This window comes from Narcine bancroftii, chromosome 8, assembly GCF_036971445.1.
Source record: "Narcine bancroftii isolate sNarBan1 chromosome 8, sNarBan1.hap1, whole genome shotgun sequence".
NCBI classification, from domain to species: Eukaryota; Metazoa; Chordata; class Chondrichthyes; order Torpediniformes; family Narcinidae; genus Narcine; species Narcine bancroftii.
Window position 1 is genome coordinate 20,177,951 of NC_091476.1, and position 27,396 is coordinate 20,205,346.

Here is a 27,396-nt window from a genome sequence, read left to right on the forward strand (position 1 = left end):
CCAAACGTCCTCGGCCACTCCAAACGTCCTCGGCCACTCCAAACGTCCTCGGCCACTCCAAACGTCCTCGGCCACTCCAAACGTCCTCGGCCACTCCAAACGTCCTCGGCCACTCCAAACGTCCTCGGCCACTCCAAACGTCCTCGGCCACTCCAAACGTCCTCGGCCACTCCAAACGTCCTCGGCCACTCCAAACGTCCTCGGCCACTCCAAACGTCCTCGGCCACTCCAAACGTCCTCGGCCACTCCAAACGTCCTCGGCCACTCCAAACGTCCTCGGCCACTCCAAACGTCCTCGGCCACTCCAAACGTCCTCGGCCACTCCAAACGTCCTCGGCCACTCCAAACGTCCTCGGCCACTCCAAACGTCCTCGGCCACTCCAAACGTCCTCGGCCACTCCAAACGTCCTCGGCCACTCCAAACGTCGTGGTTGTTTATCTGGTGGTATTTCTTACACAGTTTGCTTAAAATCTGGAACTTGTCCCGAGCAAAGCCCCAGACTCTGTTTTTGACTAACTCTTTCGAATATCAGGCCAACCTTTATCATACCCATTATGTGGCAGTTAATTTCTTTCTCAGCTTGGATGGTGAGGAGCTTGCAGATCTCTGTTATCACCCCAGTTCACAGTCATCATGGCCATTAGATGCTGACTCCCTACTTGCACTGAAACATGTTACACATCATCAAAACATCACATTACTTACCCAAGTTGGTCCCGGAACGCCAGAAGTGCTTTTTACACAGCTGGCATTCCGGAACTGTTGCTAGGTCTGCTGCCGGAAAAAAAAACAGGACTGACAGGTGGTTTTTAGAGAGCGGTTGTTCCATTGAAAAGGAGCACATGTCCCTGGAACAAAAGGGCTGTGTAAAAAGTGTGACTGGATTTTTCAGTCCTGCATTTATGTTGTATTTATTCGGTCCCTCCCCTGCAGCCAGGTTACAGACATATGGGTTTAGATTTGTAGAGCAGCCAGGTTGGGAAAACTAAGCAGTAAAATGTCCACCTATCGATTGGAGCCTTGCTAGTGAATGGGATCAGTCTGGCACACCAGGATCACTAAGTGGAGATAGGCTTCTGAGTTCCTGGGAGGAACACAGTCTCCGACTTTGACCCCAGTGCAAGGATAACTGTCAATGGGGAAAGCTGTGCTTAGCTTTCTCTCATGGGAGGAATATATTTATACATTTTAAAGTAAGTAAATAATCCTGCAGGGTTTTATTGGTTTAATTTATCCTTCCCCATTTTTGATTAGCATGGAATCATATGGTGATATTTCTCAACTGTATCCCTATTTTGTGAGGTGATAACCAGGCTTTGTCCCATTGTAAAACAAATCTGAAATGTTTATGTATTTGGAACAGCAGTATACGTGGGAATTGTCACGTGCCCTCTCCCGGTAATCCTGGTAATGTACAACATCTCAAGCAGCATCTGTGGAGAGGAAAAAGAGTGAATGTTTCAGACTAATAACCTTTCATCTGATCTTGGAAAAGTTATAAATAAGTATCTTACCTTGCAAAAAAAAAAGAAGAGGGTAGAGACCAGGCTAGCTGAAGAGTAGTAAAGATGAATGGATAAAAGGTATGGGAAATGCAAACAGGAGGAGTTGAATTAAATCTGAAATTGCTCAAAGAGTCAATTGCTAGAGAGAGAATCCTATAATTTTCACTGCTCTCTGGGTGTATAAATTTTTGCTTAATTTAGTCCTGAATGGCAGACACTTTGTTTGGAAACACTGAGTACCAACTTCGAGATACCCCAGGCAAAAAAACATCGATTTCATTGGAACCCATAACACACTTGTATGTTTCAATGAGTATTCACCTTTGTTGACCTCACCAAAGCCTTCGACACCGTGAGCAGGAAAGGGCTTTGGAATATACTAGAGCGCCTCGGATGCCCCCCAAAGTTCCTCAACATGGTTATCCAACTGCACGAAAACCAACAAGGTCGGGTCAGATAGAGCAATGAGCTCTCTGAACCCTTCTCCATTAACAATGGCGTGAAGCAAGGCTGTGTTCTTGCACCAACCCTCTTTTCAATCTTCTTCAGCAAGATGCTGAAACAAGCCATGAAAGACCTCAACAATGTAGACGCTGTCTACATCCGGTACTGCACGGATGGCATTCTCTTCAATCTGAGGCGCCTGCAAGCTCACACCAAGACCAAGAGCAACTTATCCGTGAACTACTCTTTGCAGACGATGCCACTTTAGTTGCCCATTCAGAGCCAGCTCTTCAGCGCTTGACGTCCTGTTTTGCGAAAACTGCCAAAAGGTTTGACCTGGAAGTCAGTCTGAAGAAAATTGAGGTCCTCCATCAGCCAGCTCCCCACCATGACTACCAGCCCCCCCACATCTCCATCAGGCACACAAAACTCAAAACGGTCAACCAGTTTACCTATCTCAGCTGCACCATTTCATCGGATGCAAGGATCGACAACGAGATAGACAACAGACTCGCCAAGGCAAATAGCACCTTTGGAAGACTACACAAAAGAGTCTGGAAAAACAACCAACTGAAAAACCTAACAAAGATTAGCATATACAGAGCCGTTGTCATACCCAAACTCCTGTTCGGCTCCGAATCATGGGTCTTCTACCGGCATCACCTACGGCTCCTAGAACGCTTCCACCAGCGTTGTCTCCGCTCCAACCTCAACATTCATTGGAGCGACTTCATCTCCAACATCGAAGTACTCGAGATGGCAGAGGATGACAGCATCGAATCCATGCTGCTGAAGATCCAACTGCGTTGGGTAGGTCAGGTCTCCAGAATGGAGGACCATCACCTTCCCAAGATCGTGTTCTATGGCGAGCTCTCCACTGGCCACTGTGACAGAGGTGCACCAAAGAAGTGGTACAAGGACTGCCTAAAGAAATCTCTTGGTGCCTGCCACATTGACCACTGCCAGTGGGCTGATATCGCCTCAAACGATGCATCTTGGCGCCTCACAGTTCGGCGGGCAGCAACCTCCTTTGAAGAAGACCGCAGAGCCCACCTCACTGACAAAAGGCAAAGGAGGAAAAACCCAACACCCAACCCCAACCAACCAAATTTCCCTTGCAACCATGTCTGCCTGTCCCGCATCGGACTTGTCAGCCACAAACGAGCCTGCAGCTGACGTGGACATTACCCCTCCATAAATCTTCGTCCGCGAAGCCAAGCCAAAGAAAAAGAAGGACTAAATTAGAAGAAACAAATGCTAATCAGTTCAACAGGCTTGACAAATTTTGAGGAATGGCACTCTTAATGGATGGACTGCCAATCCAACCCTACGTACATTAACGCCTCACTTATTTCTTCATAGTCCATTTTAGCTTCTCCTGCCATCGGCAAAGACAAGTTAGTTTTAGAAAGACAATTACTTCTTACTTTTCAATAGTGTAGAACACTTACTTTTTAAGCATTTCTTGCTAATAAACTCTAACAAATGATCTTTCCACCTTTAATTTTGGTAGCTTTTGTTGCATCTTAAAATGTTTCCAGGCTCCTACTCTTCTTGCACCATTATAAGCTCCTTTATCTTTTGTACCCACATCATTTCATTCAAGGGCACACCACTCGACCCATATTGAACTTTTCCAATCTACTTTACTCTTTTCTCTACACAAATTTGTATTTGGGGTGAGGAATTGGGAAAGCAGACTGGAAAATTACAAGATAAAGTTAAAAGACAGTGTGTTCCTGAGTTGACATTTTTTTCTCTGAAAACTGTTCTGATTTCTTCTGCAAACTCACCTTCCAAACTATTTTTGCCATATTCCATATGCCTTTTTTTTTAATCTTTGCCATAACATTTTCCCATTTATTTTTCTGCCAAACCAACCATTTTTATTGTCTTATGTCTATCTAAAATGAACCAATTCATTTTGCACCATGTAATTCGTTGAATTTTCATTTTCTGGAACATCAGAGGTCGCTTGAACTGGTCAGAAGTAACGCTAACCCATTAACGGTTTTTGTTTCATTCATGTCCTTTTGACATTTATATTGAGCCACCTCCAATTTTTTCACTACTGTCCCGGTCTGCTTCCTTGACTTTATTTCTTTTGCATGCAATTTTAACGGTAGTGATTCCGCTCCAAAACTCATCCAGGTTAGATTTACCCCCATCAACTTCTTTCTGTGCTTTATCATGCATCTTAATAATATTTACTTACTCAATCACTTCATGTGATGGCTGAGTTTCGTTCTTTCCCTCCTTTTTCTTCGCTTCTCTCGTTTTTATAGTTGTTTCTCCCGGGTTTTTTTTAAAACCTTCTCCGACTCTCCCACTTTGTGCCTCTGAAGAGGGAGCTCCGCTCGCTCATTTAACTTCTCTCGATTGATTTCCTTTGTATCTCTGTCTTTCTGCCGTGTGGGGCTGGCCTGATATATCCGAGTCCGAGTCGGTTCTCTCTGGCATTCCTCAATGCAGCAGTCGCGGGTTCGCCAAATCTGTGAGGAGCTCGCACAGGCGAAGCAGCGCCATTGGGAGCGGAGGGGGGAGGCGGCAGCGCAACCACGCGGAGCCCTCTGCAGACCTCACCGACTGCAAGCGCTGAGTGCCGGGGCTTTCGCAGTTGTTCGCCGGCAGTAATGAGACAGGCACCGCGTGGAGCGTGAAGGAGGAACGCGACTCAACAATGGTTCACAGACGAGGTGCAGTGCAGCAACCTTATATAATACCTGTCATAAATGCACGCTTTGTTATCCGCGATAAGATGTACTCCTCGAGTGCAGCTGATGAGTTTGTTGCACTTTTTAATGACCCCCCCCCCCCCCCCAAGATATCGGTCTCGGATTCTTCTAACCTTATGTGAGTTAGTATCGGAATGAACTGAGCACCGAGGTTGTGAGTTTTATTAATGTGTTGCCTTTCAGATTTTAGCAGAGGGATGGACAATGCTTCGATCAGAATCGATATAAAAGTTTCATCCAATCCGTCCACATGTGGGAGGGCGAAGAGTCATTAAAAACCCCGAGCGGGCACTCGAGTTTAGTCGTGTTCCAACTGCCTGGACCAGCCCATGTGCTGGCGGATTATTTTCCACCAGCCTGCACAGATATGTTTTGTGTCAAGGCGCCCTTCAAGGGGAGCTGATGTGGGTGAAAGGAAAACTTGATTCTGGCCCAAGTTGAGGGCGTTCCAAATCGCTTTGCAGTGAATGGAGTCGTTTCCGAAACGCAGCCTTGAACGTGTGTGAAAAGCGGGAGCCAATTCATGCCGAGTGGAGCAAAGTGTTGGTCAGGGCAATGAAGTCATGGTGTCATGGAATGTCTCCGATTTCTATTCGGGAAAGAAGTCAAACCTTGGGTTAGCGTCCCACCTGAAAGGCAAAATTTTTAACAGTTTAATAATCCCTCAGCACTGGTCTGGAATGCCTGGTTAAATTCCCCATTCATCCATATCAACCGCATTCTTCAGTTGAATGATCATACTGACATATTTTGTACAGGACAGGTCCCAAGCCAAAGCCGGGCAGTAAGTAAGCTAACCCCTATCCCCTTAACATGGAAAATTGGAGAAAAGATTAATTTGAACTCTTAAGACTGATTTATAGAACTTGACTGATTGTCTATCTAATAAAGGTTACTTTTGTGTAATTCTTTGGTCAGGAACACTCAATTTTGGTTTAAATGAACCATTCAGCAACAATCATAAAATTTCATTTGTGTTTCATGATTCTTATTGAATTCTCCAAAGTAATAACGTTTCTCTTTGATTTTCAAAAGACAACACATTTAATAGAATACAACAGCAAATACTGTGTATGCTGATAATCCGAAATAAAAGCGCCAAATATCCTTTGAGACATGCTCATTGACCTTCCAGTTCTCAGCATCTTTATCCTTACCGTGCCTCTTCTTGCATGTAATCTCTTGAGCAACTTCTTCCACACCCTACAGCTCCAAACCAGGCCTTCAAGTGAGACAATTTACTTTTACTGTTTTCAATTTTGTGATTTATTTTTGTCATTTATTTAATATTGTCATCTCCTTTATTTGTGAAGGCCAAGTTCTCTTTGCGCTAACCACTTTATTGAATATTTCTACTCAATTTACATTTATGTTCCAGAATTTTCCGCTGCTTGTTACTTAAAATTTTCCATCCTATTTCCACTGTGATCTCATCTGTACCTAACCTTCTACTTTTTTTACTTTGGCTTGGCTTCGCGGACGAAGATCAATGGAGGGGTAATGTCCACGTCAGCTGCAGGCTCGTTGGTGACTGACAAGTCCGATGCGACACAGGCAGACACGGTTGCAGCAGTTGCAGGGGAAAATTGGTTGGTTGGTGTTGGGTTTTTCCTCCTTTGTCTTTTGTTAGTGAGGTGGGCTCTGCGGTCTTCTTCAAAGGAGGTTGCTGCCCACCGAACTGTGAGGCACCAAGAAGCACGGTTTGAGGCGATATCAGCCCACTGGCGGTGGTCAATGTGGCAGGCACCAAGAGATTTCTTTAGGCAGTCCTTGTACCTCTTCTTTGGTGCACCTCTGTCTCGGTGGCCAGTGGAGAGCTCGCCATATAACACGATCTTGGGAAGGCGATGGTCCTCCATTCTGGAGACGTGACCTACCCAGCACAGTTGGATCTTCAGCAGCATGGATTCGATGCTGTCGGCCTCTGCCATCTCGAGTACTTCGATGTTGGAGATGAAGTCGCTCCAATGAATGTTGAGGTTGGAGCGGAGACAACGCTGGTGGAAGCGTTCTAGGAGCCGTAGGTGATGCCGGTAGAGGACCCATGATTCGGAGCCGAACAGGAGTGTGGGTATGACAACGGCTCTGTATGCGCTAATCTTTGTGAGGTTTTTCAGTTGGTTGTTTTTCCAGACTCTTTTGTGTAGTCTTCCAAAGGTACTATTTGCCAGCTCTTCAGCGCTTGACGTCCTGTTTTGCGGAAACTGCCAAAATGTTTGGCCTGGAAGTCAGCCTGAAGAAAACTGAGGTCCTCCATCAGCCAGCTCCCCACCATGACTACCAGCCCCCCCACATCTGCATCGGGCACACAAAACTCAAAACGGTCAACCAGTTTACCTATCTCGGCTGCACAATTTCATTGGATGCAAGGATCGACAACGAGATAGACTAACCTTCTACACTGTTCCAGTAAATCTATTAACCACGCCTTCAGCACTCAATATTGAGTTGAATGAGTTTCACCAACCTTTGTTGTTCCCACTTGCACCTTCTCTGGACTCATTTGTTCTATCTTCACTTCTACCTCCTATTTTTACCTTGTACTTTTGTCATTTAATTGCCCACCTTGCACCTGATCAAAGATCTGAGTTTTGTGATTCTTTCTGCTCTTTGTCTTTCTGAGTGGTTCCAGCATTCATATGTTAAATGACTTCTGCCAAAATTAAGGAAGTTATAGTGACACATATAGGAAGATGAAGGGTAAGATGAAGGGTACGGTAAATAAGTTTTTTCACGCTACGAACATGTTTCTTAGTTCAACTGGAGTTATTCTGATTTGTTAAATTAATTAATGAAATACATGGAGGAATGAAGGATAATTTTCTGCACTTTCCCATGTATGTTTTTCATTTCTTTCTTAAAGTTGTTACAATTCAGCCCAGGAATTCTGATTGTTTTGACTTTGTTTCATTGGCTCTTGTCAATTGGATTTAGATATCCTTTGACATTACATAAGTGATTTCAGTATGGCACCAAATTTGTGTTTGTGAAGGTAACAAATGCAATTCAAGCTCCTCTATAAATTTGAATATTTCCAAGATAATAGTGGGGATTTGTAAAATTAGAGGATCTTAACCTATTTGGATCCACATCTATAACATGTACAATTTTATTTGTATAAATAGGTTTAAAAAAAGTGATTGTTAAGATCTTTTAAGTAGAGACTATGGTACTATTCTTGGTTGTAAAATGATGCTCCAAAATTAGTATTGGAATTGAGTGCTTTGCAAGCAACTTTAGAAAAACTGGAAGGCAAAATGTATTAATTAACCTCTTAGAGTAGTAGTTTTAATGGAAATGTTGCTTAATGAAAATGAACTCTGCTAGTAAGTTATTAATCATTGTTGAGACACGATATAGAGATAGAGGGAATAGAAAGCTTACAAAGGGATTCCATCTCCGGGTTAGCAAGTGAGATTGTAACAGTTAAAATTAAGAGAAAATCAAGATGGGTAAAATTAAACAAAAGTATCATATCCACTGTGCATTACAGATGAACCAGATGTCAATGTGAGGCACCTATTCAGATTCTGTCTTATTATGTTGTAGTTATCTGATATAAATACTACAGCTATGAAATAGCTAAAAATGTCAACGCAGATTTTTAGCGATTTCAACTTTATATTCATATAGAGTGGAATTCCTTTTGTAGTGTGGGAAACATTTCCTTGCAGCAGCATCATTTTCATGTCCCTAGACTATGGATAAAGGTCAAGGTTGATGGGTAGGTGGGATGAATCCAAGTATACACGCACAATCAATTTGCAAATGTACCTTGGATTCATAGAGTTTTATAGCATGGAAACAGGCCCTTTGGCCCAACTTGTCTACATGTCCTTCATATGCACTGAAGAATCCAACAGTAAACCACTAGACTAGAATTTAACTTTGTGCACAGTTGCCTCATCTCATTAGGAGGGTGATGATCAGAGCAGAAGTAAGTCCATTGTCTTCTCTGCCATTCTAATCATGAACTGATCCATCCTCCCACTCAGCCCCTCCCAGGCTTCTCTCTATAATCTCTGATGCCCTGACTAATCAATCTCTGCCTTAAATACACCCAATGACCTTGCCTCTACAGCAGACTGTAACAACAAGTTCCACAGACTCATGACCCATTGACTAAAGAAATTATTACGCGTCTCTTTTAGATTAATTCAATTTTTATCCTGAAGTTATGTCCTCTTGTCCTAGAATCTCTTACCATGAGAAACATCTTTGCCACATCTACTCTGTCCAGGCCTTTCAGCTTTCGATATGTCTCTATTAGGTGCCTTCTCATCTTTTTGTACTCCAACACGAACAGTCCAAGAGCCAACAATCATTCCTCATATGCTAACCCTTTCATTCCTGGTATCATTCTAGTTAATCTTCTCTGAACCCTCTCCAACACCAGTACATGTTTTCTCAAATACTGCCACAGTTCTCCAAGTAAGGTCTTTCCATTGCTTTATAGAGTCTCAACATTACATCCCTGCTCTTATATGCTATTCCCCTAGAAATGAATACCAACATTGCATTCGCCTTTTCACCACCAACTCAACTTGGAGCTTAATCTTTTCCCGCACGAGGACTCCCAAGAACCTTTTCACCTTGGAATTTTGAATTTTCTCCCCATCTGTCCACTTTCCAACACTGTATTTCACTAGCCATCTCTGCCCATTCTCCTAATCTATCCAAGTCTCTCTGTAGCTTTGCTGCATCCTCAGCACCACCTCCCCTACCACCTCTTTTGGTATCATCTGCAAATTTAGCCACAAAGTCATCTGTTCCATAATCAAAATCATTTGTATACAATGTTTAAATGAAGCGGCCCCAACACTAACCCCTGCAGAGCATCACTAGTAACAGGTAGCAACTTATTCTCACCCTTTGTTTCCTGCCTGTCAGCCAATGCAATAACCATGCTCATATTTTTCTTGTATTTCCAGGGGTCTCATCTTGTTTAGTAGCCTTATGTGTGGCATCTTGTCGAAGGCCTTTTGAAAGTCTAAATACACAACATCCACAGCATCTCCTCTCTGTTGCTTTTGCTTTGACTTTAACTTCCCTCATCTAGCACAACAGTCTCATTTTTCCATTTACAAATTTCTTGCTTTTTGGTATGTTCCTGTCCGGATCTTTCCTCATTTCTCACAGAAACTCCAGTGTGTTTTTCCAATTGATTTTGACCCGTTCTTCTTTCATGCAACTGTAATTTACTCCAAAGAAATACCGACAGCATCTCCTTTTCAAATTTCAAAGTGAGCTCAATCATATTGTGATTACTGCCTCCAAAAATTCCCTTTACCTTAAGCTCTTGATCACCTCTGGTTCATTACACAGCACCCAATCCAAAACAGTCAGTGCCTTGGTGGGCTCATCAACAAGCTTTTCCAAAAAGCCATTCTGTTAGCATTCCTCAAACACACTCTCCTGAGACTTAGCACAGACCTGACTTTCCCAATCTACTTTAATGTTCAAATTCTCCATTTCCTACTGAAATGCCTTATCTATTTCCAGTTTTATTTTGTAATCCACATCCTGCTGCTGTATGGAGGAGGCTATTATATAACCACCATTAGTGTCCTATTACCTTTACCATTCCTTAACTCAAACCATAGGGATTCTACCTCTTTTGATCCAATGTCCCTTCTTTCCAATGATTTCATATTATTGTTTACCTGCAGAGTTATGTTGCCCCTCTATCTACCTACTTACACTTATGATACACACTGTATCCTTGGATCTTCAGCTCCCAATGACCTCCATCCTTTAGCAACGACTTGGTAATGGCCACATCTTCAGTCTGTAGCTGTACAGCAAGATCATCCACCTTGTTTCTAATACATTCAGACTAGATTTCGAATGTACAGAGTCTCTCTCATCGCTCTCGCTTTTAATTTGTCTAGTCGTCTGCCTGTCATCCTTGCTGAACACTATCTTTGGCTCTTCTTCAATCCTAGCACGCTGGTTCCCATCCCCCTGGCGAATTAGTTTAAACCCTCCCTAACAACCTGGTGTGAACACAACCTGGCATGAGTAAAACACAAAAGTCTGCAGACACCATGATTGAAGTAAAAACAATGCTGGAGAAATTGATCAAGCCAAAAGGTATACTGTACTTTACAGAGCAAAAATAAAGAGACAATGTAAAAAGTCTTCCTTACTTATATACTCAATGCCTCAATCATACGCTTTCTTTACCATCCTCGTTACTCGTGTGATCACTTTCAAGGTGCTATGGACCTGACTTCTAGATTCCTCTGGACTTCATTTTTAAGGATCCTGCCATAAACTGTTTACTTTCCCTTTACATTTGACCTTCCAAAGTGCAACATCTCACACTTGCCCAGATAAAACTTACAATTTCTCTTCCCCTATCAGTATCCCATTGTATTCTTTGATTGCCCTCCACCTTGTCTACAAGTCCACCAATCTTTCTGTCATCTGAAAACCTGATTGTTGATTTAAGAATGATCTCTTAATGCAGTGTTTTCTTGCAAATCCTTCGTAAATTGTGAAATATATTTCTCTTTTCCCAGATTCTGACAACTTCCCTCCCACCCCATCCCCCCCACCCCACAAAAAAGAATATTTCACATTTCCAGCTTGACTTGGTCCTGGATGAATTTGTGATGCTCCTCATTCTGTTATTTTCTTTTTAATGTTTTTATTGATTTGAAAGTGAGAAATATTACATCATATATTGAACAAAAAGTAATCGTCAATCTTAATACATTAAAATACAGAATATGAATCATTAGTAAATTATACCATAATATATGCAAATGTATAAAAGAAGCTAATTTGAATGAACTTTAGTTCACATTCTATTATTGAAATAGATTTATGATAAGATAACTAAATAATATTTTCTATGTGTAGAGAAAAAAAGGGAAAGGAAAAGCACAGAAATTGAGAAAAAGGAGAAAAGAAAGGAAAAGGAAAGAACCCCCTTCCCCCACTGTACTAATCCTCCCCCTTTCTCTAAACGCGGTCCTCAGCAAAAGAAAAAAAAAAGTAAGGAAGGAATCGAGTTCTGGCCTCCACACGACGAGCAAGTAACCCTCAGAGCATTCAAATGATGATAATAATCCGTGAATGGGCCCATAATTTATAAAATTCCATTATAGTTTCTTTAATATTATATCTAAACAAATCATAATACATGTATACAACACAAATGAGTTGATGGTAAACTATCTTTCCATTTATTCAAAATTGCTCAGCTGGCTGTCAATGAATTAAAGGCCACAACTCTTCTTCGAGGAAATATTTTCCTGTTTAGTATAACCAAACAAAGCAATACAAGGACAAAGATCCAATTTTACCCTGAGAATCTCTGATACCGTCTAGAAAAATCACTCCCAAAAAAACTTTCAATTTTTTCCACTCCCAGAACATATGGACTAGGGATGCCTCATATATTCTACATCTGTTGCATAATGGATCCATGTCAGAATAAATATGGGATAATTTAACTTTAGACTGATGTATTCTATGTGCCACTTTAAATTGCAATAGACAATGTTTTGCAGAAAATGAGGTGTTGTTAATCAGGGTAGGTGTAGTATCCCAATCATTATCTGAAATTGATCTATTCAAATCTCTTTCCCATTCACTCCTAATTGCATTCCCTGAATCCATGTTTAAATCCATCAGGTTATAATAAATGGTTGCTATCAATCCACCATGATGAAACTTTATTTCAAAAGTAAATCAAGAATATTGGCCTTTGGAACTCGGAAAATTAGGATGTTTGGACTGAGCAAAATGTCCGATTTGCAAATATCTAAAAAATGCCTATTATGAAGATTAAATTTAACTGATAATTGTTCAAATAAAGCAAACTTACCTTGAATATACAAATCCCTAAAACTTTTAATACCCAATCTAACCCACTCCCCAAAACCTGGATCCAATATAGAAGGTTGAAAAAGATAATTCTTAATAGCAAGACTGGATATAGAAATATTAAGAAGACTAAAAATATAAATTGTGCCAAAATCCTTAATCTATGTCTCAAAATCAGATTGTCTGTTAGTTTTGAAAATGAAAAGGGCAAATAAAAAATTAAAAAAAAAGAAAAGGGCAAGGAAGAACCTAAAACTGCCAACACGGCTAAATCTTTAGAAAAATTCAATTTAATTTCTACCCAAATAGGATGATTATGTACACTATCAAAATATAATAACAATAATAAATTTTGTATATTAACTGCCCAATAATAAAATGTAAAGTTTGGAAGAGACAGACCTCCATTCCTTTTGGCTCTTTGAAGATTTATACAAAGCTGTTTGCCTTGACATATATATGAAGAAATAATTAAATCTAATGAATCCAAATAAGTTTTAGGAATAAAAAAATTGGTAAAGATTGGAACATATACAAAAACCTAGGTAAAATATTCATTCTAATGGTATTAATTTGATCATTCTGTTAAGATGTATTGAGAACTTATTTTTAAAAAAATCCTTAACCAACTAAAGTCCTGTGTGTAGATTGAACAAAAGGAATAAACTGGAATGTTGCATTGATTTTGTTTTGAAGACACTGAGCGTGCAGTGCAACTACTGAAGGAATACTGCAGGAATCTTCCAGACTCTGGAGAAGGGCAGCTTCAAGCAACAATTTGGAAAGTTACCAACATTTTCAATAGTGACTTATTCCAAGCACTATTAGGTAACTCTTGCTATATGTCTAATTTTTACTATGAAATTAGATTTTAAATATACTAAGAGTATATTAATTTTTGTCATCATTTCATTTATGTGGAAGAGTGAGAAAGTATATTTGTTTTGTCTACTTAACACCTAAACACACCATCAGTTGGCTTTTGTGTTTTCCTCAGTATGTATAAGAAACAAAACTTAATGGTAGAAGAATGGATGAGAAGTCGGTTCAGACTCTTGAGATTCTGCCACCATTTAATTATATCATGGTTGTTCTGCATTCTGATTTCATAAAGCATCTGGTTTTCATTTCCTACCTAACAAAGTTCTCTCAATCGGAGCTAAGAGCCAATATTCAAAATTGTTGCATCTTAAGAAGACTTCCTGTGAACCTTTCACAGTGTGAACTCTATGAAGAACAAATGCAGTTTAGATACAATGGGCCATTTTATGTCGGGCCTCCACCTTGAGTCCAGTTACAGAGCAGATAGAAAAATGGGAACTTACCTTTCAGACAGCAGCCCTAAAAGGCTGCTCCAGCATCCCATTCATATTCAGAGGCGCCTCGTAGCATCCTCAAGATCTGACAGAGGTTGGGCGACTGGTGCCGTAAAGCCACCCATCATCAATACGAGTCAGAGCAATGCCCGTCTTCCCTACCCATAATCCCCCATGCAGCTGAAACTGCTCTATGCTTTCCAGAATAGTTCCAGCTGCATGGGGATTATGGGTAGGGAAGACAGCCATTGCTCTGCCGCGCTTTGAAGCGGCCTGGTGTGGCTGTCCCAGCCTGCACTGGCCGGTCCCCACTGCCCAACCAGCTCCCACTGCCCCGACTTCCCAGCCAACACCCGGACAGCTCCTGCTGCCCCTCCTGCTCCTGCTCTGCCAAGCCAGCCCCTGCTGACAGCTCCAGCTCCCGCTGCCCTGATTCCCCACAAGGGCTCCCCGCCGCCCCTGATTTGGAGGGAGACGGGTGAGTGAAGAGATGGGTCGCGGGCTGACAGCATCATCAGCCCACCCCTGAACAGCTGCTTGAGGGCTGCGCTGCGGAGATTATCACTCTCAGAGAGGGGTTGGAATATGCAGCGTGGAGACCACCTCCGCACAATCAGAGAGGTAAGTGATTATGCGTTTTGGTGGGGCTTCTCCACCTTTACATCACAACTTTTTGGCTATCTGAAATAGCCTAAAGATAAAACAGGAAATACAGCAATCTTCACTGAACAGGTTCCCACTGACTGCAATGATATAATAATCAGATATTTTACTTTAAAATGTTGATTCAGATTTATTGTCAAGAGTACGGTTATGAGCCCAGAGAACTCCAAAACCCAGCAGCAATAGAAATTCACAAAGACAATCGTTACTTAAACAAAAGTTGCTTTTAATTTTCTTTAAACATAATAAGAAGATCAAACTTTAATTTATTACTATTAACTTAACCCTCTTCTAATACTCAATGTACGTGTATGTAATGTGTATATGTTCAGGAAAGTTCTTTGAAACAAAGAACATAGTCCAATCATTCACTTCTCACCAAGTTCACTGGTATCAGGCAATTCTTATACTGTGCACAGAATTTAACATATATAAATCTTCACCAGGCTCTGGTGCTTAAAGGTAAATGGTTACCGCTCATGAAGGTTCTTGTTGGTTTCAGAGAGATATTTGTTGCTTGTTGGACACACACAAGCTGATTTCCTCCGATCAGCCACTTCAGTCTCATGCTGAAGAAACTTGCCCCATCAAGGGTTTTCCAAATGATAACCTTTTCTTCCAGGTCACCACAGAGTTCCTCTTGTTTCCCTTATGTCAGGAGAAACACTCTTGCCAGCCATTTCCTCTTGTAAGGACGACAAGGGTTTTTCAACGGGCTGAATTCGGAACTCACAACCTGTCTTCAAAATTAGGTCTTTCAACAAGCCTTCCAGCTTGCCATTTTGCAGCTTCAACTGCTACTGTAGAACTAACCTCTCCCACTCTCTCTCTCAGAGAAGAATCCTGTTTGTTTTTTTTCCCTTTCTCTGCTTGTAAAAACCAAATGACCTCTCCCAAGGCTCCAAACTCAACCTTTGAAAGATCTTATCAGTACTTGCACCTGGACTTTTGCACCTCCTTTTAAAGTTCTTTCCAAAATCAATGTCTTTATTAGTATTATGCACTATTAGAAAGGCTTTGTCTGTAAATTTGGGGAAGGGTAAGTTAATTATGGCAGCGACATGATTAGTACACACTGTTGCAACACCAGTGGCAAGGGTTTGAATTTAAATTTTGTAAGTTCAGGAAATTACCTGATTAAAGTGAATTTTACATAATTAAGGACTACAATACAATTTTTTTTTCAAATTTCTTTACATTTTGTGCTGTCTTTAGCAAAGTATTTGCATTTTAAATGAGATGGCTCTTGTGAAGTGTTACTCTGTGAAGAAATCTACTCTAAACCCCCACAATCTATCTCTTTTAAAGACATATTTATCCATAACCATTCTAATATCTCCCTTAGAGCTCGTCGAAAGAACCAAAGACTTGTTGATCCAAACCAAGGCTTTTATTAGCAAAAGACAAGAGCTCTTCACAGGTGGCCGACCAGTCCGGAATGATCTGGCTAGGGACACAACCCTTTAAGGCCCAGACAGTAGGTGTGGCTAAGCTCTCAGCCAATCGCTGTTAGCACAGTCATTACTCTAGATACTGTAACTATATACATTGGTGATAGGTCTGTACTATCACACTCCCATAACAGTACATACATGACATCACACAACCCTTAGATTCTTTTTCCTGAGGGCAAGGTAGAATTACCACTTAACAAAAACTGTACACATGTAAATAGATAAAGAAATGTAAACAACTGACTGCAATACAGAGAGGTAAAAAAAAAGCAAATAAAGTGCAAAAATAAGAGTCCTTAAATGAGTCCCTGATTGAATTTATTGTTGAGGAATCTGATGGTTGAGGGGAAGCAGCTGTTCCTGAATCTGGTGGTGCGAGTCTTGTGGCCTCTATACTTCTTTCCTGATGGTAGCAGCGAGAACAGAACATGTGCTGAGTGGTGTGGATCCTTGATGATTACTGCTGCTTTCCAAAGGCAATATTCCCCATAGATGATGGGGAGGGTTTTGCCTGTGATGTCCTGGGCTGTGTCTAAGACACGGCTCTTTTTCAAAGTCAGGTTGATAATGAAATTCATCACTGCATTCAATGCACCAGCAGAGCCTTGGGTCAGTTGAAGAGATGCTTGAAAATCAGAACCTAAGATCTGGCAAAAACATGCTTTATCAGGTAGAAGTGATCCCTGCCCTCCTATATACTTCTGAGACCTGGTCTACCTCATGCAAGCTGCCTTAAAGCTCTGGAAAGATACTACCTATATTGTCTCTGCAAAATCCTCCAACTTCATTGGGCAAACTATTGGAGAGGATTCTTAGGGACATGATTTATGAGCATTTAGAGAAATATAACCTTCTCAGCATGGCTTTATGACGGATTGGTCATGGATCACGATTCTAATTGAGTCCTTTGAGGAAATAACAAAAGAAATTGAAGGTAGGGTGGGAGATGAGGTGTACATGAATTTTAGTAAGACATTTGACAAAGTCCCCTGTGGTAGACTCAATCAAAAAGTCATGAGGCATGGGATTTGGAATTGTATCAAAGGCCTACAGAAGAAAGAGCGAAAATTGAAGTTGACCTAGGTAAATATGGAAAAAAATTATCACACAAAATTTTTGATCACCATTAGCAGTTGGAAAATACATTAGCTTTTAAAGTAAACCACATGGCCTTCAACTGGCAGTAAAGCCTGCTTACTCAAAGACTAAATTACCACTCTGAAGTGAGCTGCAGTCTGGAAGTCCACCCTAAAGGCAATCAGAAAATCTTCAGCAATTTATTGAATGTCCCAGATAACTGAGATGAGGATTTTTTTAACTTTCTTTGGCAGAGGTAGCGGGTAGGTGGGGGGGATTGGGGTAAAATTCCAACCATGTCAATCTTACCTTTGGTGTCCGTCTTTGACATAATACAGTATTCCATTTTCTAATTGGTCTGCCCTTTTCCAGCTCCAAAATAGCTTTTAGCTGGAGAATGTGATTGGAGCATTGTGGAGGCAGGAGGGTGGCTGTAGAATACAATTTAGAAAATTGAGAAGGTGGGCTCAACAAATTGGGACCACTATCCTGCTTCACTTACCACAGTGGCCTCCTTTGAACTGTTGGTTCAAAATTATAGAGGGTAGCAAACTTGGGCAACTCAATATTTTAAAGGTAAAAGCAGTAACACTTGTGGTCTTTATGTGGTCATAATATTACATGATCACATATAACTTGTATATGTATGTGTGTGTGTATATATATATATATATATATATATATATATATAAAAATATATATATATATATATATAAATTTATATGTATTTATAGCTGAATAATGAAGCAGGCAAAACCTGCTGCTTGTGTTCATGTTGAAAAGTGTTGAAGAAGTGTTCTGTTGATTTATTAGTACTGCATGCCCATGAGCTTAGCCATGTGAAAAAAATCAAATTTGATACTGGAGGGATTCCAAGAATGCTTCACTATTATACTTGTAAGCTCATAGACAAATGGAATGACTAATTGCAGAGTAAACCAGAGTAATATCGGAGACCAACAATTGGCCACTCATCAATGAAGATCAGAAACCATTGCAATGCAGTGCTGGCTTGACTTTTCAACTGAAATATGGGAATCAGTTCAAGAATTCTAAAATCGTACTGCAGTGGCTGTCCACATAAGCCTTAGTTTGCTTTCAGGCAATAGTAGGTGATGTCTGCAAAATCCTTTTAGTCACAGTGAATATAAATATAAATCAGACTCAGACAATCAATTAACTATGCAGACAATCCAATGGGATCAATGATAATGTGCTTCCATTCACTTTTCTTGAATTCTGACGTAATTGATGAGTCCAATGTGGGAACTACTGCCTGATTAACATTTGGGGCAAGATGTGAAAAACAATCTGCTGGAGCAACAGCAGATTGACTAGCATTGGTGTGTTGTGGGGGTAGGTCAGTGTGGGGGTGTTTGTGGGGGGGAGGAAGAAGACAGGGGGAGGGAATTTGTCAAGACTGAGCAGGAGATGTCTTAACATGGCAGGCAGGTGAGTTGTTCGTGATGTGGTGCACTATTTTTAACATCTTTATAAAGCTTTTATATGCTCACAATCTTTGCGCTTAAGTTCTCAAAACTATTCCTAATGCATCTTTGATACTCTTGAGCCAAAGATTTTCAAGAGTGAGTGGGAATATTATGTACTTTCTGGAACACTGCGGACATCCTAAAATTATTTCCTCTGGCTGCCTAGTAATCTCTTCCCAGCACAGAGCTCAGAGTAGTTTGTTTCAGGACTCTGGTGTCAGGAATGAAAAAGTCATGACCTGTGCAATGTAGTGATTGAATTCATTAGGCTATCAGTGCTGTTGGCTTGGGAAAACACATTGACATTGGATTTTTTCACTAAATCTGCAGGAATTTGCAGAAACAATATTTGTGTGATGTTCCCAGCTTTTTGAATGTCTATTGCCATTTGCTCATATCTAAGAAGCAAATAGAAATATGAGCCGTGAGACTTTGCCAGATTTGTTGTCTTGATCTTCAAACACCTTTTCCCTCAATCTGCCAAGGGCTCTACTGGCACATTAAAGTCAGTGGTGAAGTTTATTATTGATATCCATTTACACTGAGAGGTGGCTGCTGAGATATGGGAAGTGCTTGGACATTGCCATTATTGGCAGATAATTGTTGGAACACCTCAGGAAACAGGGTGATCATAAAGAATTTTAAAAGTCAAATACAACTGTAGTAATTACAGAAACATTTCAATACTCGGAACACAACTTGTTAGAGGGCCTTTGCCTTGCAGGTATTGTGTATAATAGCTATGTTTTTCTGTACTGCAACAAAGATCTTGATAATTTGGAGGAAAATATCTTCAGGCAGCCAAATTTAGGAGAGTGTTCCACAGTGTCTTCGAGTTGATGGAGTCATAGGCCTTGCACAAAATTGAACACCTCATGTTATGTGGTGTTTGATGCTACTCTCAATATTTCTCTTGGAGTTGGTGCTTTAATATGAAGATCATTGCACATAACCATGCTGACAGATTGACAGAATCAACATTGTTATTTGGAAGCAGCTCTTCAACCACCGACTGGGAAGAGGCATTTGATGATGGCTTACCTTGGGGTAGACAATGTTAAGATCTCTGTAATTTCTACCATTGTATATGACATTTTTTAAAATTTAAATAACCCTGATTGCAACATCTCTGAAGCTTCTGAATGCATCTTCCTCTTCCTAGATGATTTGGTGGGTTCATGACTGAACCTCTTCACTGCTGAGCTTTGGAACTTGAGCAAGGATATGGTCTGTTCCAAAAGTATTGTTATTTATCAATTGGGGAATGGCCTTTTCAACAGCTTGTCTGTCAATGACTGGGGTTTAAGTGTTTGGAAGGACCACTGGCAGCACTGAAGAATCTACATGGCTGTCATTGTGGTTCTACATTATTTTCACTTGACATTTGTTTTAAGGATTGTTTTCTGCTGGATCTCTGCATTCAGAGCAGTTTTTATTCCATTGAGGAATTATGAAGCATCTAATGCAAGAATTATATGTGAAGTTTATTAGCTGCTTGATCTTCTGCTTTTATCTTCAAACTAGTCATGGATCTTCTTGGTGGAGAAGCCATGAATTGAGTGCCAATTGATGTGACTTTGATTAAGCCAGGCGGAGACTGGAACTATAGCTGTCTTTATTCAGCAGAAGGAAACATTCAGAAGGAAGCCTGGTGGAAGAATCTATTTGGGAACAATATGTCAGTAGAATACAAAATATATTGTTTTTATATTCTTATGAACAAAGATAACAGTAGGCGATTGAGTTAAATTTCAAGATTTTGAATGCAGACAAATGGTTCCTTTGGAGCAGTGGCAGTTGGAATTTAAAAAGGGGCAAGGCAGCAGCTAGAAGGTGATTGGAGGAAGAAGCTGATTGGGGCAAGAGAGACCAGGTGACCTGAGGAGCGGTGGCAGTTTGAATTTAAAAAGGGGTGAGGCAGCAGCTGGAAGCTAATTGGAGCAAGAGAGGTCAGGTGACCCAAGGAGCATCGGCAGGTAGAATTTAAAAAGGGGTGAGGCAGCAGCTGGAAGCTGATTGGAGGAAGCAACTGATTGGAGGAAGCAACTGATTGGAGCAAGAGAGGCCAGGTGACCTAAGGAGCAACAGCAGTTAGAATTTAAAAAAGGGCGAGGCAGCATCTAGAAGCTGATTGGAGGAAGAAACTGATTGGAGCAAGAGAGGCCAGGTGACCTGAGGAGCAGCAACAGTTAGAATTTAAAAAAAGGGGTGAGGCAGCACCTGGAAGAAGTTGAGTATCACTTAAAAAAAAAGTGAAGGACTGTGAGGTGGAGCATTCATCAAGGGACGAGTCATCAAGGCATGGAAGCAGACTGAGTCAGAGTGGTAAGGCTTTGGCTCAACATTTTGGGTCCAATGATCATAATGCCATTAGTTGCAAGTTAATTATGGAGAAGGATAGGTCTGGACTTCAGGTCAAGATTCCAAATTTGAGAAAGGGACTGATTTTGAGGAAATGAGAAAGATTCTAGAATGTGTGGGTTGGGATGTTGTTTTCAGGCAAGGTTGTGTGAGGTAAGTGGAGGACCTTCAAAGATGAAATTTTGAGAGTACAGAGTTTGTATGTTCCTGACAAGATTAAAGGCAAGGTTAGCAGGCTTATAGAACCTTGGCTCAGAAGAAGAGAGAGGTGTACAGCAGGTATTGGCAATATGGAGCAAATGAGATTCTTGAGGAGTCTTAAAAAATGCTAGAAAAACCTCAAAAAAGAAATGAGGAAGGCAAAAAAAGACAAGAGGTTACTTTGGCAATGTGAAGGGAAATCCTAAGGGTTTCTACAGGTATATTAAGAGCAAAAGATAATGGGACAAATTTGGTCCCCTTGAAGATCAGACTGGTTGGCTTTATATGAAGCTAAAAGAGATGGGGGCCATCTTAAATGTTTTTTTTTAAAATCAGTATTCACTCAGGAAACCAGCACAAAGTTGTGGGAAGTAAGGAAAACAAGCAGTGAGGTCATGGAACCTATACAGATTAAAGAGGAGGAAGCGCTTGCTGTCTTAAAACAAATACGGGTGGATAAATCCCCAGGGCCTGACAAGATATTCCCTTGGACCATGAGGGAGGCTAGTGTAGAAATTCCAGGGGCTTTGGGAGAAATATTTAATTGTCCATAGCCACAGATGTGGTGCTGGAGAATTGGAACGTAGCTCTTGTTGTTCCAATGTTTTTTAAAAAAGGCAAAAGTAATTCTGGAAATTATAGGCCAGTGAGCCTGACATCAGTAGTGGGTAAATTATTGGAAGGTGTTCAAAAAGATCAGATATGTAATTATTTGGATAGCCAGAAACTGATTAGGCATAGGAAACATGGCTTTGTGCATGGAAGGTCATGTTTAACCAACCTTGTTGAGTTTTTCAAGGATGTTGCCTGGAAAATTAATGAAGGAAATGCTGTGGATGTTGCCTACATGGAATTTAGTAAACTGTTTGACAAGGTCCCACATGGGAGGTTAGTCAGGTATTCATGGTGAAGTGGTGAACTGGATTCAACAATGGCTGGATGGGAGAATCCAGAAAGTAGTCCTGGATGATTGCTTCTCAGAAGGGAGGCTTGTGATGAGTGGTGTGCCTCAGGGATTGGTGCTGGGGCCATTGTTATTTGTCATCTATATCAATAATCTGGATGATAATATGGGAAATTGGATCAGCAAGTTTGCAGATGACACTAAGATTGGAGGAGTTATTGACAACGTAGAATGTTTTCAAAGCTTGCAGAGGGATCTGGACCATCTGCACAAATGGGATGAAAAATGGCTGACGGAATTTAATTCCGACAAGCATGAGATGTTACATTTTGGAAGGTCAAACCAAGAAAAGACTTGCGTGGTGAATAATAGGGCACTGATGAGTTTGGTAGAACAGAGGGACCTGGGAATACAGATACATAATTCCCTGAAAGTGGCACCATAGGTGGATAGGGTTGTAAAGAGAATTTTTGGCATATTGGCTTTCATAAATCAAGGTATTGCATATAGAAGCTGGAATATTATGGTAAAGTTGTATAAAATGTTGATGAGGCCAAATTTGGAGTATTGCGTACATTTTTTGTCACCTAACAGGAAAGATACCAATAAGCTAGAGGGCAAGAAGATTTACTAGAATGTTGCTTGGGCTTCAGGAATTGAGTTACAGGGAAAGGTTAAACAGGTTAGGACTTGAGTGGTTACCTGGAGGAGTGTAGAGGAATGAGGGGAGATTTGATAGAGATATTTAAAAGTATGAGGGGGATAGACAGAGTAAATGTAGGTAGGCTTTTTCCACTGTGGGTTGGTGAGATACAAACCAGAGGATATGAGTGAAAGGGGAAAAGTTTAGAGGAACATGAGGGGAAACTTCACACAGAGTGGTGAGAGTGTGGAATGAGCTGCCAGCTGAGGTGGTGAATGCAGGTTCAATTTTAAAATTTAAGGAAAATTTGGACAGGTACATGGGTGGGAGAGGTATGGAAGGCTGTAGACTGGGTGCAGGTCAGTGGGACAAGGCAAAAAAAAATGGTTTGCCACAGACTAGAAGGACCAAGTGGCCTTTTACTGCTGTAGTTTTCTATGGATTGCAGATTTACAGTAGAAGCACATTGTAAATGATTGTAAATACCCAATTCCATCAAACACATTCATTTAGACAAAATAGATCACATTAATGGTCTAAAAACTTCTTGAGCCAGAAACACCATTCACTCAAAATTAGTGTGAAGGCTGACTCTCTGGATGCACAAATACCCAAATTATTGAATGAAGGAATGGTTCGTGTAGCGATTAGCACGATGCTATCGCAGCACCAGTGACCTGGGTTCAAATGCAGTTCTGTCTGTAAGGAGTTTGTACATTTTCCCCATGTCTGCATGGGTTTTCCCCGGGTGCCCCAGTTTCCTCCCACCCTTCAAAAATGCACAGGGTTGTAGGTTAATCAGGTGTTGATGGGTGGCACACATTTAAGTGGCCTGAATCAGCTTTTGCCATGTTGTAGATAAAAATTATATACCTATTTGATATGCTAAATGACAAATAACCACTGAAGAACCTTCCTCGATCTGTCATAATAGTACAAAATACATTATTTTACCTGATGCCTAGTTTTGATGTTGGCTGATTAACATGGCCCCTTGTCGGTACACTTGGCCTGTGTGTACGAGCATGTTTAATGATCATGTCAGTTTTCAAACAATATTGCTTTAGTAGTCTTCTGTTGAAGGCCTGTAGGCTGTTCTGCAGAGAGTGCCATTTACACAGCTGTACTTTTAATTTCAAAATGGATAGCTTGCACTTCTTATTTCAAAATAGTTTACACAGAGTGCTACTTATTTGTGTTGATGACTATTATACCTTGAACTTCACTTGTAGATGATGGCTTCTGTTCCCTGATCCCAGTTCAGGATGGCCCTATGCCATAGACATTTTGTGTGTCCTGTTGGCTGGGAATAGACAGGTTGTAGATTAGGTGTTATACTGTCTGAAGAAAACTATCTTTGTGAGACCCTTGATGTTTCCTGAACTGAACCCACTAAAGGCATAGTGAAGAAAGTGTGTCAGCATCTCTACTTCCACAGGAGTTCATGGAGGCAAACCCTGGCAAATTTCTATAGATGTTGGTGGAAAATGTGTATTAGTCTAGTATAGGAACATCAATCCCCCTGAGAGAAAAGTCCTCCAAAAGATGGTGGACGCAGCACAGGCAAAATCTTCCCCACTATCAAGAACCTGTACAGTGAATGGTGTACAGTTTTGCATGCCCAACAAGTGGTAACTCTGCCTTGCCCACAGAAAAAGAATCTCAGCATGGTATGTGCTGTCATGTATGTATTCTGACAATAAATCTGAATACTGAGGGTTTTGATGTTGCCCTTACAGCAACCTTTTGGGTTGTTAGAACAAATAAAAACATACCAAAATGCGGAGGAACTCAGCTGATCTTTTCAGCATCCATAAAAAGCAAAGATATATTGGCAATGTTTTGGGCTGAGCCCTTCAAGGAATGGGCAAAATGAGCCAGAAGCAGGAAATCTCAAAGTCTTAGAATTCAGACAATGCCGGCTGGGGAGGAATTCAGACCAACAAAAGATGTTAATTGGATATGATAGGGGACAAGGTAAAAAATTATCATGTTTGTGTGAAAGGAGAAAGGGAAGGGAGAGAGAGCTGGAGGAAGGCGACCGGAGGAGGGGAGGTGGTTTAACGAAAGCCAGAAGTTGATATCAATGCCATCTGGTTGGAGGGTACCCAGTTGGAAGATGAGGTGTTGTTTCTCCAATTTGCTGGTGGTCTCAGTATGAGGCCATGGAAAGACATGTCAGCAAGAGAATGAGATAGGGAATTGAAATGGATGGTCACTGGAAGATCCTTGCTATTGTGATGGACAGAGCTGAGGTGTTCAGCAAAGCGATCTCTGTCTGCAACCAGTCTCTCCGATGTAAAGGAGACCACAACAGCAGCACTAGATGCAGTAGATGACCCCTGTAGATATACGTGAAAGTTGCTTCACTTGGAAGGACTGTTTAAGGCCCAGAATGGTGGTGAGGGAGGTGGTGTGATTTCAAATGGAACATGTCCTACAGTCACAGGGGTAGGTCCCAAAGGGATGACTGGTGGGGTGGGAGGAGTGGACAAGGGAATCACGGAGGGAGCAGCCCCTGCGGAAGGAGAGAGGAATATATATCTTGTGGTGCGATCACATAATAGGTGGTGGAAATGGCAGAGGAAGATGTGTTGGAGGCAGAGGCTGGTGGGATGGTAGGTGAGGACAAGAGGAATCCTACCCTAGTTGCACATGGGGTAGTAGAGGCCAGGGCAGATGTGCGGGTAATGGAGGATATGAGGGTGAGTGCCGAGTTGATGGCAGTAGAGGGAAAGCCACATTGTTTGAAGAAAGAGGACGTCTCTGATGATCTGGCATGGAAATCATCATCCTAGGAGGAGTCACGTGATGGAGTAGTGGCCGGTCGGGGAACTCCAGCCCTCTCTGGAAAAGTTTTTTTTAAAAAAAAACACAGAAAACACAAAGGCACAAACATAAAAATTAAAATGAAGTGAAAGTAAAGGTGGGAAGAAAATGGCAGCGAAGAAAGAAAAGTCGAAAGCAACGGGAAGAAGAGAAGAAGAAAGGATGTCGGAAGAAAAAGGTGAAGGCCTTACCTGTCCGAGGAGGCCCGCCGCGGAGAGAGAAGCCCGCTCCCTAAGGTCAGTTGAAGTCCCGAGCTCAGGACTACAAAAATGGCTCTCAGAGGCAAGTAAAAGTGTGCAACTGCGCATGCACGAGGAGTCACGCGTGCGCATGACAAAAAAAACACTGACGGGAGGGGGGAACCAGCTGAGGAGTCGATCTCCACAGCTGAGAATGACAGCTGCAACACAACAGGAAGAGAACATAGAAAACAACGAGAACAAGAAAGAAGAGAGTAAAAAGAAAACAAGGAAACAACAGATGACCAACCCAGAGGAAGAAGAAGAAGAAGAACATAGAGAAATAGAAGAAGAAGGGAAAGGCAAGACAATGGATTTTTTTTTAAAGAATATATGGAATCAGTAAAAGAATGGCAATTACAAGAATTTAGTGAAATAAAAAGAAGAATTAAAAGTACAGAAGAAAAAATGAATAGATTAGAAATGGTCATGTCAGATATAGGAAAAAGAGTGGACAAGGTGGAAGAAAGAGAAACAGCTGTAGAAATGGAAGTCGAGGACTTAAAAAATAAATTAGAAGAATCTAATAAAGTTAAAGAGACACAAGAGCTGTTAGCTCAGAAGGTAGATATAATGGAAAATTATAATAGAAGAAATAATATAAAGATAGTTGGCCTTAAGGAAGATGAAGAAGGCAAGAATTTGAGAGAATTTATAAAAGATTGGATCCCCAGGGTCCTAGGAAGACCAGAATTACAGGAAGAAATGGAAATAGAAAGGGCACATAGAACATTAGCCCGGAAACCACAGCCACAACAAAAACCAAGATCCATTTTAGTAAAATTCCTAAGATATACAACAAGAGAAAATATATTGGAGAAAGCAATGAAGAAAATAAGAGAAGACAAAAAGTCACTGGAATACAAAGGTCAAAAAAATTTTTTCTATCCAGACATAAGTTTTGAACTCCTGAAGAAGAGAAAGGAGTTTAATACAACAAAAGCGATCCTATGGAAAAAAGGATATAAATTTATGCTAAAGTACCCAGCGGTACTTAAAATAGTTATTCCAGGGCAGCAAAACAGACTATTCTCAGATCCGGAGGAAGCACGAAAATTTTCAGAACAACTACAAAACAGACAGAGAGATGAAGACGTAGCGAGAGTAAAAATGACCACGAACTGCATGTATGTGTGTATATGGATATATATTTGTGTGTGTATGTGTATATATATGTGTACATGAGTGTATCTGTATTTAAAGGAAAATATATAGAGTATAGATAAGAATTAATAAGGGAAAGAAAGGGAAGAGAGGAAGTAAGGAGGGAATTAAGAGAGTGACCTTTGTTATATATGAAAATTAAAATATTTTCTGGGGGGGGCTGGGTGGGGAGGAGTTACGGTCACTGCGAAATCAGTTGACGCTTGCGAGTGAATTCGCAAATCCAAATGGAGAGGGGAGATGTGGTTGCCCGACAAGGGATAAAGGGCAACTCAGGAAGGGAAGGGGATAGTGGGGTTAAAGAAATTTTAGATAGGAGAATAAGGGAAATATTTGATGTTTTAGAAATGTTGTCTTATAAAGTGTTCAAAACAAGAAAGTAGAAATGGTTAAGAAGGAAAGGTGATGATGAGGAAACGGAAAGGAAAGATAAACAAAGTATGAAATGGCTACGTTGAACTATATGACTTTAAATATTAACGGAATACATAACCAAATCAAAAGGAAGAAACAGCTAAATTTACTGAAAAAAGA

The 27,396-nt window shown here is 40.9% G+C and overlaps 2 long non-coding RNA genes across 3 annotated transcripts in view; one reads left to right on the forward strand and one right to left on the reverse strand.

Moving 5' to 3' along the window:
* Positions 1–1,307: 1,307 nt before the first annotated feature.
* LOC138740441 (uncharacterized) lies at positions 1,308–17,618 on the reverse strand. 2 transcript variants are annotated; one of them, XR_011342913.1, is made up of 3 exons: positions 17,341–17,609; positions 4,166–5,314; positions 1,308–1,434 (listed from the first exon to the last, which is right to left on the reverse strand). It is a non-coding gene; the product is annotated as an uncharacterized lncRNA (long non-coding RNA). The 2 variants fall into 2 exon arrangements; XR_011342914.1 differs by lacking the exon at positions 1,308–1,434 and having other exon boundaries at positions 4,826–5,314; positions 17,341–17,618.
* A 2,904-nt stretch (positions 17,619–20,522) lies between these two features.
* The window catches only part of LOC138740442 (uncharacterized), a 46,099-nt gene continuing 39,225 nt past the window's right edge, over positions 20,523–27,396 (forward strand). The window contains exon 1 of the long non-coding RNA XR_011342915.1: positions 20,523–20,846. This is a non-coding gene — a long non-coding RNA (uncharacterized lncRNA). The remainder of the gene's footprint in view (positions 20,847–27,396) is intronic.